Here is a 12,447-nt window from a genome sequence, read left to right as displayed (position 1 = left end):
TCATCCTCTGTCGTCCCCTTCTTCTCCCGCCTTCAATCTTTCCCAGCATCAGGGGCTTTTCCAATTAGTCAGCTCTTCACATCAGGTGGCCAAAGTACTGGAGTTTCAGCTTCAGCATCAGTCCTTCCAATGAACACCCAGGACTGATCTCCTTTAGGATGGACTGGTTGGATCTCCTTGCAGTCCAAGGGACTCTCAAGGGTCTTCTCCAACACCACAGCTCAAAAGCATCAATTCTCTGGCACTCAGCTTTCTTTTTAGTCCAACTCTCACACCCATACATAACTACTGGAAAAGCCATAGTTTTGACTAAATGGACCTCTGTTGTCAAAGTAATGTCTCTGCTTTTAATATGCTGTCTAGGTTGGTCATAACTTTTCTTCCTAGGAGCAAGCGTGTGCCCCGGACGGTAGCTATAGCACTGGAAGTTACATGGCCCCGAACCACAGCGCCCCCTTCAGTGAGGTATGGAGATCTTACTCTATATTCCTTACTGCTTGATCTCCCATCCTGCGGGAACATACTCAAGTGTTTTTCATTCTCAGTAAACCCATTCTGAGTAGATGATCTTACCTCCAGTTTTCCTAAAAGAACAGAAGCCATCAGGGAGGCATTCCATGTTTCCTGTCCCCAGATCTTGAACCTGTCCATCCTTATCTTCCCTGTTAGAGTGGAGCCATTTGGCTTTTATGATGGGCCACTGCCTCCATCTGTTCTCTAGGTCCCATTCTCTCTCACTTTAAAATGCTACATATTATCTCTTTTTGATAACATTAGCTTTTGTACTGTTTTTTCCCCATTGGTATTCAAACATGCTTTTCCCTTTTCCCATTCTAAAGCAAAAACTGTGACCCATCCCTATCCAGCTACTCTTTCCTCCTCATTATAGCTTTTACATCTTGAAAAGTCATTCATCCCTGCTTTTCTGCTTGATCACCTTCTATCCTTTAGCACCTCTGCTGCTGCTGCTGCTAAGTTGCTTCAGTAGTGTCTGACTCTGTGTGACCCCATAGACGGCAGCCCACCAGGCTCCTCTGTCCACAGAGTTCTCCAGGCAAGAATACTGGGGTGGTTTGCCATTTCCTTCTTCATTTAGCACCTCAGTCCACTCCAGTTTGCTTCTGTCCTCTACTTCACCAGTACAACTGCTCTCGTTAAGGTCACCAGTCACCTCCATTGTGCCAAATACAGTGGACACTTTTCATTCATCAGTTTGACTTACCATTTAAGGCATTTGCCCATTCCTTCAGCTCTCTTACTTTCTTAACCTCTCTGGTCACTCAGAATAAATTCTGCTGTTCATCCTCTGGATTGTATTGCACACTGTTCTTTTGTGACTCTTGTCCTGCTACAGTTAGAATAATTATTTGACCTTGGACATGTTTTTCATACTGTATTCTTAGCTCATGCTGGACCTACAGTAAATTCTCAATAATTATCTGTCAAATGAATGAAAGAAGATGGTAAGTGACTTGGAATATGTCTTGAAAATCACTTCATGACTTTGAATTGTAAAGAACATCAGTTAAATTAGATTGAACTATACAAAATTGCCAATATTAGGCAACTTTTGGCTTCCCAGGTGGTCCTAGAGGTGAAGTACCTGCCTGCCAGTGCAGGAGACATGAATGATGGGGGTTCCATCCCTGGGTTGGTAAGATCCCCTGGAGGAGGGCATGGCTACCCACTCCAGGATTCTTGCCGTGGACAGAGGAGCCTGGTGGGCTACATACAGTCCATGGGGTCGCCTAGAGTCAGACACAACTGAAGTGACTTAGCATGCATGCATGCACAGGCTACTTTTGACTCCTGAAAATGTCATTTCTATGGTAAAAGTTAATAATTGTGCTTGTGTGAGGAAAGACTAGTTATTCTGTGTATACTATGTTAAATTTAAGCTTCATGTTAAAGTCACACATATTATAACCAGTTTGAACAGGTAAATTTTCTTTTAGTGCATTTTCAGGTCATCAGAGAGTAAGTACCATGTGAGAGTTTATTGTTCACTGTGTAGTACTGAATAGTACCCAGACTTGTATATGACAAAAGCAGGACTTGACTTATTGGATTTTATTTAAACTTTTAATATAATTTTTTTTAAATCTTTTCCTTTCAGCATTTACCTCTTTGATATTTGGCAGTTGTAGGTGATATGCAAAACAGCTAATGATTTTTAGTAGCTTTCATTGTAAAAATTATAGTTTATTTGGCTGATTATACATTTTATATGCAACATTGTTTTAAGATTTTATGACTTTAATTTGCAGAAAGAGAACTTACTGTGGAAATTGAGAGGATGAGACTAGAACATGGAATAAAATGACGAGACAAGTCACCTTCTCGTTTAGATACGTTTCTGAAAGGTATAGAAGATGAATGAGATTTTTATAAGAAAGAACTAAAAAAACTCCAACATATAATACAGCGAAGATCTTGCTCTAGAAGTCATTCTACATGTGAAAAAATTCCAGTATTTAAAACACTAGAAAAGGTAATATCTCTTTGTGAGAGTGTTTGATAAGGCAAAAAAGAGCTTTATGAGCAAACTTTTGGTTTATTATTGTAATAATGTAATGTTATTCATACTTATTTTTAGGAAGTTTTTCTTAATTTTCATTTTTGTAGTCTTCTGTGACCATTTTGTAGTCTGTGACTTTAGGAACACTGCATTAATTAGGAAAACTACTTAAGAACAAAGTGTAAGGTACTGATTCCTGGAAATTAAGGGAGATTGAATAGCTCATTATATATCTGGGAAGAGTGCAGGGGCATCTGAGCTTCCAGAAACTGGATCCAGGAACTCATGCTGCTGGACACTTCCTCTCTTTCTAATCTTTACTTTTGGTATCATCTGCATTTTCTCTCTTTAAGTAGAATGGCTTTGTCTCCATGGCAGGCTACGTGGCTTCAGGCCATTCCCATTCTTGGACCAGTCAGAAAGGCAGGCCACATTATACAGACCAGACATCTTCTATGATAACTGTGCAAAAGGAAGGGGTAAAAAATGGCAGTGAGCACTGGACAGATCATCCCCTTTGTCCACTACAATCATGTTTGCAACTTGATGGTCTGAAGATGTATAAGGTTAACGATGATGAATAAAAACATGAGAATAAAAACATGTCCTCATTTTAGGTCTTAATTATTTTCAAAATTTTATGACTATCATTTGGGTTCTTTAGATTTTTCTTTCTTTCTTTTTTCATTTATTTTTATTAGTTGGAGGCTAATTACTTTACAATATTGTAGTGGTTTTTGCCATACATTGACATGAATCAGCCATGGATTTACATGTGTTCCCCATCCTGATCCCACCTCCCACCTCCCTCCCCATCCCATCCCTCTGGGTCATCCCAGTATACCAGCCCTGAGCACTTGTCTCATGCATCCAACCTGGACTGCTGATCTGTTTCACACTTGATAATATACATGTTTCAATGCTATTCTCTCAGATCATCCTACCCTCGCCTTCTCCTACAGAGTCCAAAAGTCTGTTCTGTACATCTGTCTCTCTCTCTCTGTTTTGCATATAGGGTTATCATTACCATCTTTCTAAATTCCATATATATGTGTTAGTATACTGTAATGGTCTTTATCTTTCTGGCTTGCTTCACTCTGTATAACGGGCTCCAGTTTCATCCATCTCATTAGAACTGATTCAGATGAATTCTTTTTAACGGCTGGGTAATATTCCATGGTGTATATGTACCACAACTCCCTTATCCATTCGTCTGCTGATGGGCATCTAGGTTGCTTCCATGTCCTGGCTATTATAAACAGTGCTGTGATGAACATTGGGGTGCACGTGTCTCTTTCAGATCTGGTTTCCTCAGTGTGTATGCCCATAAGTGGGATTGCTGGGTCATATGGCAGTTCTATTTCCAGTTTTTTAAGAAATCTCCACACTGTTCTCCATAGTGGCTGTACTAGTTTGCATTCCCACCAACAGTGTAAGAGGGTTCCCTTTTCTCCACACCCTCTCCAGCATTTATTGCTTGTAGACTTTTGGATAGCAGCCATTCTGACTGGCGTGTACCTCATTGTGGTTTTGATTTGCATTTCTCTGATGATGAGTGATGTTGAGCCTCTTTTCATATGTTTGTTAGCCATCTGTATGTCTTCTTTGGAGAAATGTCTGTTTAGATCTTTGGCCCATTTTTTGATTGGGTCATTTATTTTTCTGGAATTGAGTTGCAGGAGTTGCTTGTATATTTTTGAGATTAATCCTTTGTCTGTTTCTTCATTTGCTGTTATTTTCTCCCATTCTGAAGTGTGTCTTTTCACTTTGCTTATAGTTTCCTTTGTTGTGCAAAAGCTTTTAAGTTTCATTAGGTCCCATTTGTTTATTTTTGCTTTTATTTCCAATATTCTGGGAGGTGGGTCATAGAGGATCTTGCTGTGATTTGTATCAGAGAGTGTTTTGCCTATGTTCTCCTCTAGGAGTTTTATAGTTTCTGGTCTTACATTTAGATCTTTAATCCATTTTCAGTTTATTTTTGTGTATGGTGTTAGAAAGTGTTCTAGTTTTATTCTTTTACAGGTGGTTGACCAGTTTTCCCAGCACCACTTGTTAAAGAGGTTGTCTTTTTTTCCATTGTATACCCTTGCCTCCTTTGTCGAAGATAAGGTGTCCATAGGTACGTGGATTTATCTCTGGGCTTTCTATTCTGTTCCATTGATCTGTATTTCTGTCTTTGTGCCAGTACCATACTGTCTTGATGACTGTGGCTTTGTAGTAGAGCCTGAAGTCAGGCAGGTTGATTCCTCCAGTTCCATTCTTCTTTCTCAAGATTGCTTTGGCTATTCGAGGTTTCTTGAATTTCCATACAAATTGTGAAATTATTTGTTCTAGTTCTGTGAAAAATACCATTGGTAGCTTGATAGGGATTGCATTGAATCTATAGATTGCTTTGGGTAGTATACTCATTTTCACAATACTGATTCTTCCAATTTATGAACATGGTCTATTTCTCCATCTGTTTGTGTCCTCTTTGATTTCTTTCATCAGTGTTTTATAGTTTTCTATATATAGGTCTTTTGTTTCTTTAGGCAGATATACTCCTATGTATTTAATTCCTTTTGTTGCAATGGTGAGTGGTATTGTTTTCTTAATTTCTCTTTCTCTTTTCTCATTGGTAGTGTATAGAAATGCAAGGCATTTCTTTGTGTTAATTTTATATCCTGCTACATTACTGTATTTATTGATTAGCTCTAATAATTTTCTGGTAAAATCTTTAGGGTTTTCTATGTAGAAGATCATGTCATCTGCAAACAGTGAGAGTTTTACCTCTTCTTTTCCTATCTGGATTGCTTTTATTTCTCTTTCTGCTCTGATTGCTGTGGCCAACACTTCCAAAACTATGTTGAATAGTAATGGTGAGAGTGGGCACCCTTGACTTGTTCCTGACTTTAAGGGAAATGCTTTCAATTTTCACCATTGAGGACAATGTTTGCTGTGGGTTTGTCATATATAGCTTGTGTTATTATGTTGAGGTATGTTCCTTCTATTCCTGCTTTTTGGAGAATTTTTATCATAAATGGATGTTGAATTTTGTCAAAGGCTTTCTCTGCATCTATTGAGATAATCATGTGGTTTTTATCTTTCAATTTGTTAATGTGGTATATTACATTGATTGATTTGCAGATATTAAAGAATCCTTGCATTCCTGGGATAAAGCCCACTTGGTCATGATGTATGATCTTTTTAATATGCTGTTGGATTCTGTTTGCTAGAATTTTGTTAAGGATTTTTGCATCTATGTTCATCAGTGATATTGGCCTGTAGTTTTCTTTTTTTGTGGCATCTTTGTCTGGTTTTGGAATTAGGGTGATGGTGGCCTCATAGAATGAGTTTGGAAGTTTGCCTTCTTCTGCAATTTTCTGGAAGAGTTTGAGTAAGATAGGTGTTAGCTCTTCTCTAAATTTTTGGTAGAATTCAGCTGTGAAGCCATCTGGTCCTGGGCTTTTGTTTGCTGGAAGATTTCTGATTACAGTTTCGATTTCCGTGCTTGTGATGGGTCTGTTAAGACTTTCTATTTCTTCCTGGTTCAATTTTGGAAAGTTATACTTCTCTAAGAATTTGTCCATTTCTTCCAAGTTGTCCATTTTATTGGCATAGAGCTGGTGGTAGTAGTCTCTTATGATCCTTCATATTTCAGTGTTGTCTGTTGTGATCTCTCCATTTTCATTTCTAATTTTGTTGATTTGGTTCTCCCTTTGTTTCTTGATGAGTCTGGCTAACGGTTTGTCAGTTTTGTTTACCTTTTCAAAAAACCAGCTTTTAGCTTTGTTGATTTTTTCTATGGTCTCTTTTGTTTCTTTTGCATTTATTTCTGCCCTAATTTTTAAGATTTCTTTCCTTCTGCTAACCCTGGGGTTCATTTCTTCCTTCTCTAGTTGCTTTATGTGTAGAGTTGGGTTGTTTATTTGACTTGTTTCTTGAGGTAAGCCTGTAATGCTATGAACCTTCCCCTTAGCACTGCTTTTACAGTGTCCAGATTCTTCTTTCTTTTAAACGTTGGAGTTAGAGGATTCCTGGAGGCTTCTATGACCCTCACATTATCTACATACTGGATAAAATTAGAGAAGTTGGAAGTACAGTCATTAAAACTCAGGACATTTGATTTTAGACTTGGCTGCATTTACCAACTCTGTCATCTTTTTCTTGAAGATCTGCCTACTGCCAAATGGTTTTGAGACATTTTCTGATTAGACTGTTTTGTAACTTCATTGGCTCCTGACTGAATTTGATTTGGAGTGTTAGTTTAAACACTGTGCTTTGTTATCTGTTAAGAGCACAATGAATGGGTGGGGACATACAGTTAAGTTAATTTATGTGTGCTGAGTTGTTTTTTAAGCTCCAAATATACTTAGGAATCAAGAAAAAGAAATCACTGAATTGATCACCTTCATTGTGTGGGACAGTCTTCTTCAAAAATGTTGATTAGTTTAATCAACTTATTAAGTAGAACTGAGTGGGTAAGTGTCTCAGTACTTTTAAATGTTGGATTTGTTTGCTTGGTGTGAATTCATGGTTGAAAGGCAAGTTGAGATATGGGTAAGTTACTGGTAAAATTAGGAGGGGCCTTCCCCCCTTCATCTTATTTAGTTTCTTGAAATGTTCTAATGACACCTGACATGATTCATTTTGTAAAGTTTAGAAAGTTGGGACCTTGGTAGCATTTTAGAGTCCAGTAGTAAATTTCAGGCGTGGTAGGGAATAATGGGTGATGTACGTGAGTGAAATGGGTGGAGTGTAAGACAGTTGTGAGTGCTGTGAACTAAGGAGTAAATTCTAGTCTAAAACTGGGTGTTTTAAGCTTGTTTAGAAACAGTTGTTGGCAGACAGCATAGACCTGTCTCAAGCTCGATTTGGTACAGGCTGTGTTTTCAACCCCTGCTTTTTATAGCAAATTGTTGGGCAGAGTTTCCTGGGATTGCTGCAACTCAGAAAATATATTGACATTTTTTTGTATCGGTAATTTTTTTTTCATTTATTTTTATTAGTTGGAGACTAATTACTTTACATTATTGTAGTGGTTTTTGCCATACATTGACGTGAATCAGCCATGAATTTACATGTGTTTCCCATCCCAATCCCCCCTCCCGCCTCCCTCTCCACCCCATCTCTCTGGGTCTTCCCAGTGCACCAGCCCTGAGCACTTGTCCCATGCATCCAACCTTGGCTGGTGATCTGTTTCACCCTTGATAGTATACTTGTTTCAATGCTCTTCTCTCAGGACATCCCACCCTCGCCTTCTCCCACAGAGTCTAAAAGTCTGTTCTGTACATCTGTGTCTCTTTTTCTGTTTTGCATATAGGGTTTTCGTTCTCTGTTGTCTATGTAGGGACAGCGCTGGTCTCTTTGACCTTGTACTCACCAGATTTCCAAATGTGAGTTTTGGGTATAGTGTAATGGGAAATGCTTTGGAGTTGGAAACCTTATTAGAAGCTTCAACTCCAGACACTGGCTTTATGACCTTAGACAAGTTACCTAACTCATGGCTTCCTGATTTGCAAAGTGAGGAATGTATCTACAACCTCTTATGAAGATTACATGACATAATTGTATAAGGGTCTAACATAACATCTAATTCGTAGTAAATGTTTTATTTCTTTATTATTTGCTGGTTTAAAGCACATCTGCTGCTGCTGCTAAGTTGCTTCAGTCATGTCCAACTCTGTGCGACCCCATAGACAGCAGCCCACCAGGCTTCTCCGTCCCTGGGATTCTCCAGGCAGGAATACTGGAGTGGGTTGCCGTTTCCTTCTCCCAAGCACATCAGGTGTAGATAGAAAGTTAGGTTTAATTCAGTAGATGTGTACTGAGAGCATACTATGAATGTGGCATCCAGGATACAAGATAAAGAAGACCTGTTTCCTATCCTCAGTCTAGCATTGTGGGTATGTGTACATGAGTTTGTGTATGTGTGCATGTGTGTTTAGGAAAAATGGAGTGATAAAAGGGAATTATTAGCACTCATACATACATACAAGACACATTTAGCGAAGTGGGGAATTCATTCATTTTAGAATTACATGCTAAGTACTGAAGGTGTGGTGGGAAGGACCTCCTGTGTCTCTGAGGGCACTTGCGTTTTAGTGTTGGTGGTGGTTCAGTCTGTAAGTCACGTCTGACTCTCTGCAACCCCATGGACTGCAGCACACCAGGCTTCCCTGTCCTTCACCATCTTCTTGAGCTTTCTCAAACTCATGTCTGTTGAGTCAGTGATGCCATCCAGCCATCTCATCTTCTGTCATCCCCTTCTCCTCCTGCCTCCTGTCTTTCCCGGCATCAGGGTCTTTTCCAATGAGTTTGCTTTTCACACCAGGTGGCCAAAGTATTGGAGCTTCAGCTTCAGTATCAGTCCTTCCAGTGATTATTCAGGGTTGATTTCCTTTAGAATTGAGTGGTTGGATCTCCTTGCTGTCCAGGGGATTCTCAAGAGTCTTCTCCAGCATCACAATTTGAAAGCATCGATTCCTGGGCTCTCAGCCCTCTTTTTGGTCCAACTCTCACATCTGTAAATGACTACTGGAAAACTGTAGCTTTGACTATACAGACCTTTGTCAGAGAAGTAATATCTCTCTTTGTAGTACTCTGTCTAGGTCTGTCATAGCTTTTCTTCCAAGGAGCAAACATCTTTTAATTTCATGGCTGCAGTCACCATCCACAGTGATTTTGGAGCCCAAGAAAATAAAATCTGTCACTCTTTCCACTTTCTCTGCATCTATTTGCTATAAAGTGATGGGACCAGATGCCATGATCTTAGTTTATTGAATGTTGAGTTTTAAGCCAGCTTTTTCACTTTCCTCTTTCACCATCATAAAGAGGCTCTTTAGTTCCTCTTCACTTTCTGCCATTAGGATGGTAACATCTGCATATCTGAGGTTGTTGATATTTCTCCTGGCAGTCTTGATTCCAGCTTGTGAGTCACCTATCCAGGTATTTTGCATGATGTACTCTGCATATAAGTTAAATAAGCAGGGTGACAATATACAAAACTTGATGTACTCCTTTCCCAATTTTGAACCAATCCGTTGTTCCATGTCCAGTTCTAACTATTGCTTCCTGACCTGCATACAGGTTTCTCAGTAGACAGGTAAGGTGTCTGGTACTCCTATCTCTTTAAGAATTTTCCACAGTTTGTTGTGATCCATATGATCCATACAGTCAAAGGCTTTAGCACAGTCAGTGAAGCAGATTCTTTTTTTTTTTTTTTATTTCTCTTGCTCTTCCTATGACCCAGTGGATGTTGGCAATTTGATCTCTGATTTTAGTGATAAAGACACACTAAACACCCAGTTGTGTAAATAACTTTATAATCTCATTTATAGTAAGTATTAATGAGGAAAGAATACAGGAAATTTTCAGAATGCTATGAGAGTATATAGAGGGAGATCTAAATTAGATTGGAGAATCTGGAAGGACTCCTTACAGAGAGTGGCGTTTAAGCTGAGACCTAGATAATAATGAAAAACAGACTGTCAAATCCTTATTCGTTGAGCTCTCCTTTTCTAAAATCTAGGCATACCACCTCCTTTCTGTAAAAATATTTTTATTTAAATATGGTTACGTCATAGGTTCTCTTTTATCGTTATTTAAATGTTAATTAAGTCCTCACCCTAATTGCTTTTATCCTGTAATACAGATGCATTTTGTCCTTCAAGGTGTCCAGATAGCTAATCTCATTCATTTTCCCTTGACTTTTCTTGCTTAACCAAGAGGATAACTTATTTCCAAGTGGCAGGTGAAGGATACTTCATGGATATTTACCATTTACCAAGTGTACTTTGGACATGGTATGTACATAGTAGATATTGAATAACATAGATCAGAATGCTTTCCAATGTAGCAAAATACCAGATTGTCACTATCTCTGGAGCTTCTGCATATAGTACTTGAACATTAATATGCCATAGACCCCAAGTGTACATTTGCCATATTTATTTTCTACAATAACTATGAAGTTAATGGGTTTTTTTTTAAGTTGTACTGAAGTAATAGGTATAATTTTGTTTTAGGAATGTTGGAAGTACTTGCTTATTCAGTGAATATCCTAATGTGCACCGTCTGGTAGAAATATTTATATTTATCTGATTGCAGAAAAAATAGAGCTCACATAGGTTTGGTGCTGGGACAGTTGGGGGCTGGTATGCCTGGGAAATTGATCTTGGATTTAGTCTCAGGAAACACTGAGGAATGTGCTAGGCTGTTAAGTTACTTGTGCTGGGTGAGCAGGTGAGCAGGTATTCACATACCCGCTTGATTCCTCCCATGGAGAGGGCTATGAACTAGTGATTCCCAGCTCCAAATGAATCAGAATCACTTGGAGGGCTTGATAAACCAGTTACTGGGCCCTGCCCCCATAGTTTCTGATTGAGTAGGTCTGGGATATACCTCAAAATTTGCATGCCTTGCATGTTCGCACATACTGTATGCTTCCAGTCTGGGGATTATACTTTAGTTACAACAGCAGTATACACAACTGGGGTAGAGTGACACTTGAAGCATCTGATGGGGTCTCATCAAGTAGGATCAGTGGCAGCTGGGTCTCTTGCTGGGAACTCGAAGGTCTGGAAATTTGCCCCAGTATTGCCAGCATTCTCTCTCCTGCTCTCCTTATAGATTAATAATTGTGTTCCTTAATTACATTAAAGGAAGTTGTGTTCTTTTTGTCTGTTAGCATCTTTCAGTCAGTCTCATCTTCAGCATCCTTGTGCCAACCATGTGGTGATAATTCTGTCTTGAATTATCTTGAAACAATATTGTCTTGAAATGATAACTGCTGTCTTGAATTATGTTTCAGGGTGATTGCGACTCAGATATCCATCTCGTCACAAGAGAAAGAGACGAACTTCAGCGTATGCTAGAAAGATTTGAAAAGCACATGGTGGATATACAGTCCAATGTTAAATTATTGACAGCAGAAAGAGATAAACCAAGTATCTTATATAAGATATTGATTATGTAACACCAGTTAACTATAATGGAACCAGTATATATCCTTTATATTACTGTAGTATATGGATTTTAGGGATATCCCTTCATAGTTAGTAGTTTCTACTATCATCCTGTGCCCAAAGCAGAATTTTCTATTGTTTTTTCATATTTATTTTCCCTCTTTTCTAGCCTATCTATGGGTCAGGTCAGTTTGGGATAATTCCCTATTTCTCAAACTACTGAATGGGTCTTAGCCTGACTCTGAGTCAAGTGTTTGCTTGGGATTCAATCACGTTGGGTTATGTGTATCTTCCAGTGGGTAGCACTAACTAATGCTTGGATGTTAGTTGAATGTTAAGGACTTAGCTTTGAGGGATAGGGAGGGGAGATTGACTAGGTTGGACCAGTTACAAGCCTCAGTTGTCAGAAGGCAAAGTGAGTCTGAGCAAAGCATCATGTTTATCACCACAATTTGTTCTCATACCAATCTCCCATGAAATCCTATTGCTGTTTTGAAAGGAAGAGAAAGATATAGAGTTAAAAGGCCAAGTTGAAGGAGCTTTTCTTTCTTTTGAAGTTTTTTTGGGATTCTGCAGTACATATTGATCTACTTTCTGGGTTTTTCCTGCAGGTGGCTTAGATTTCAGCTTTCTTGGGTCTGCTTACTTAATTAGTAGTTGTCCATCTGCTATTTGGCTTTCAAAATTTTGTGGTTGGCACTTCTCTCCATCTTCTTGTCTTTTTGTTTTAATTATTACTATTATTGCTTGAATCCTCTTACTCTCAGTCTTTAGTATGTCATTTTATTTATAAGTTAGAATTTTTTTTATATTTCCTTAATTTTTTTCCCCATTTATTTTTATTAGATGGAGGCTAATTACTTTACAATATTGTAGTGGGTTTGGTCATACATTGACATAAATCAGCCATGGATTTACATGTGTTCCCCATCCTGATCCCCCCTCCCGCCTCCCTCTCCACCCCATCCCTCTGGGTCTTCCCAG

The 12,447-nt window shown here is 38.8% G+C and overlaps 1 pseudogene; it reads left to right on the top strand.

Moving 5' to 3' along the window:
- Positions 1 to 11,474, top strand: part of LOC136155423 (centrosomal protein of 135 kDa-like) — a 36,122-nt pseudogene extending 24,648 nt beyond the window's left edge.
- The last annotated feature ends 973 nt before the right edge of the window (positions 11,475 to 12,447 follow it).

Source organism: Muntiacus reevesi, unplaced genomic scaffold (genome assembly GCF_963930625.1).
Source record: "Muntiacus reevesi unplaced genomic scaffold, mMunRee1.1 SCAFFOLD_99, whole genome shotgun sequence".
Classification (NCBI taxonomy): domain Eukaryota; kingdom Metazoa; phylum Chordata; class Mammalia; order Artiodactyla; family Cervidae; genus Muntiacus; species Muntiacus reevesi.
The sequence above is the reverse complement of the archived record's forward strand: the minus strand, read 5'-3'. Positions and strand labels throughout refer to the sequence as shown.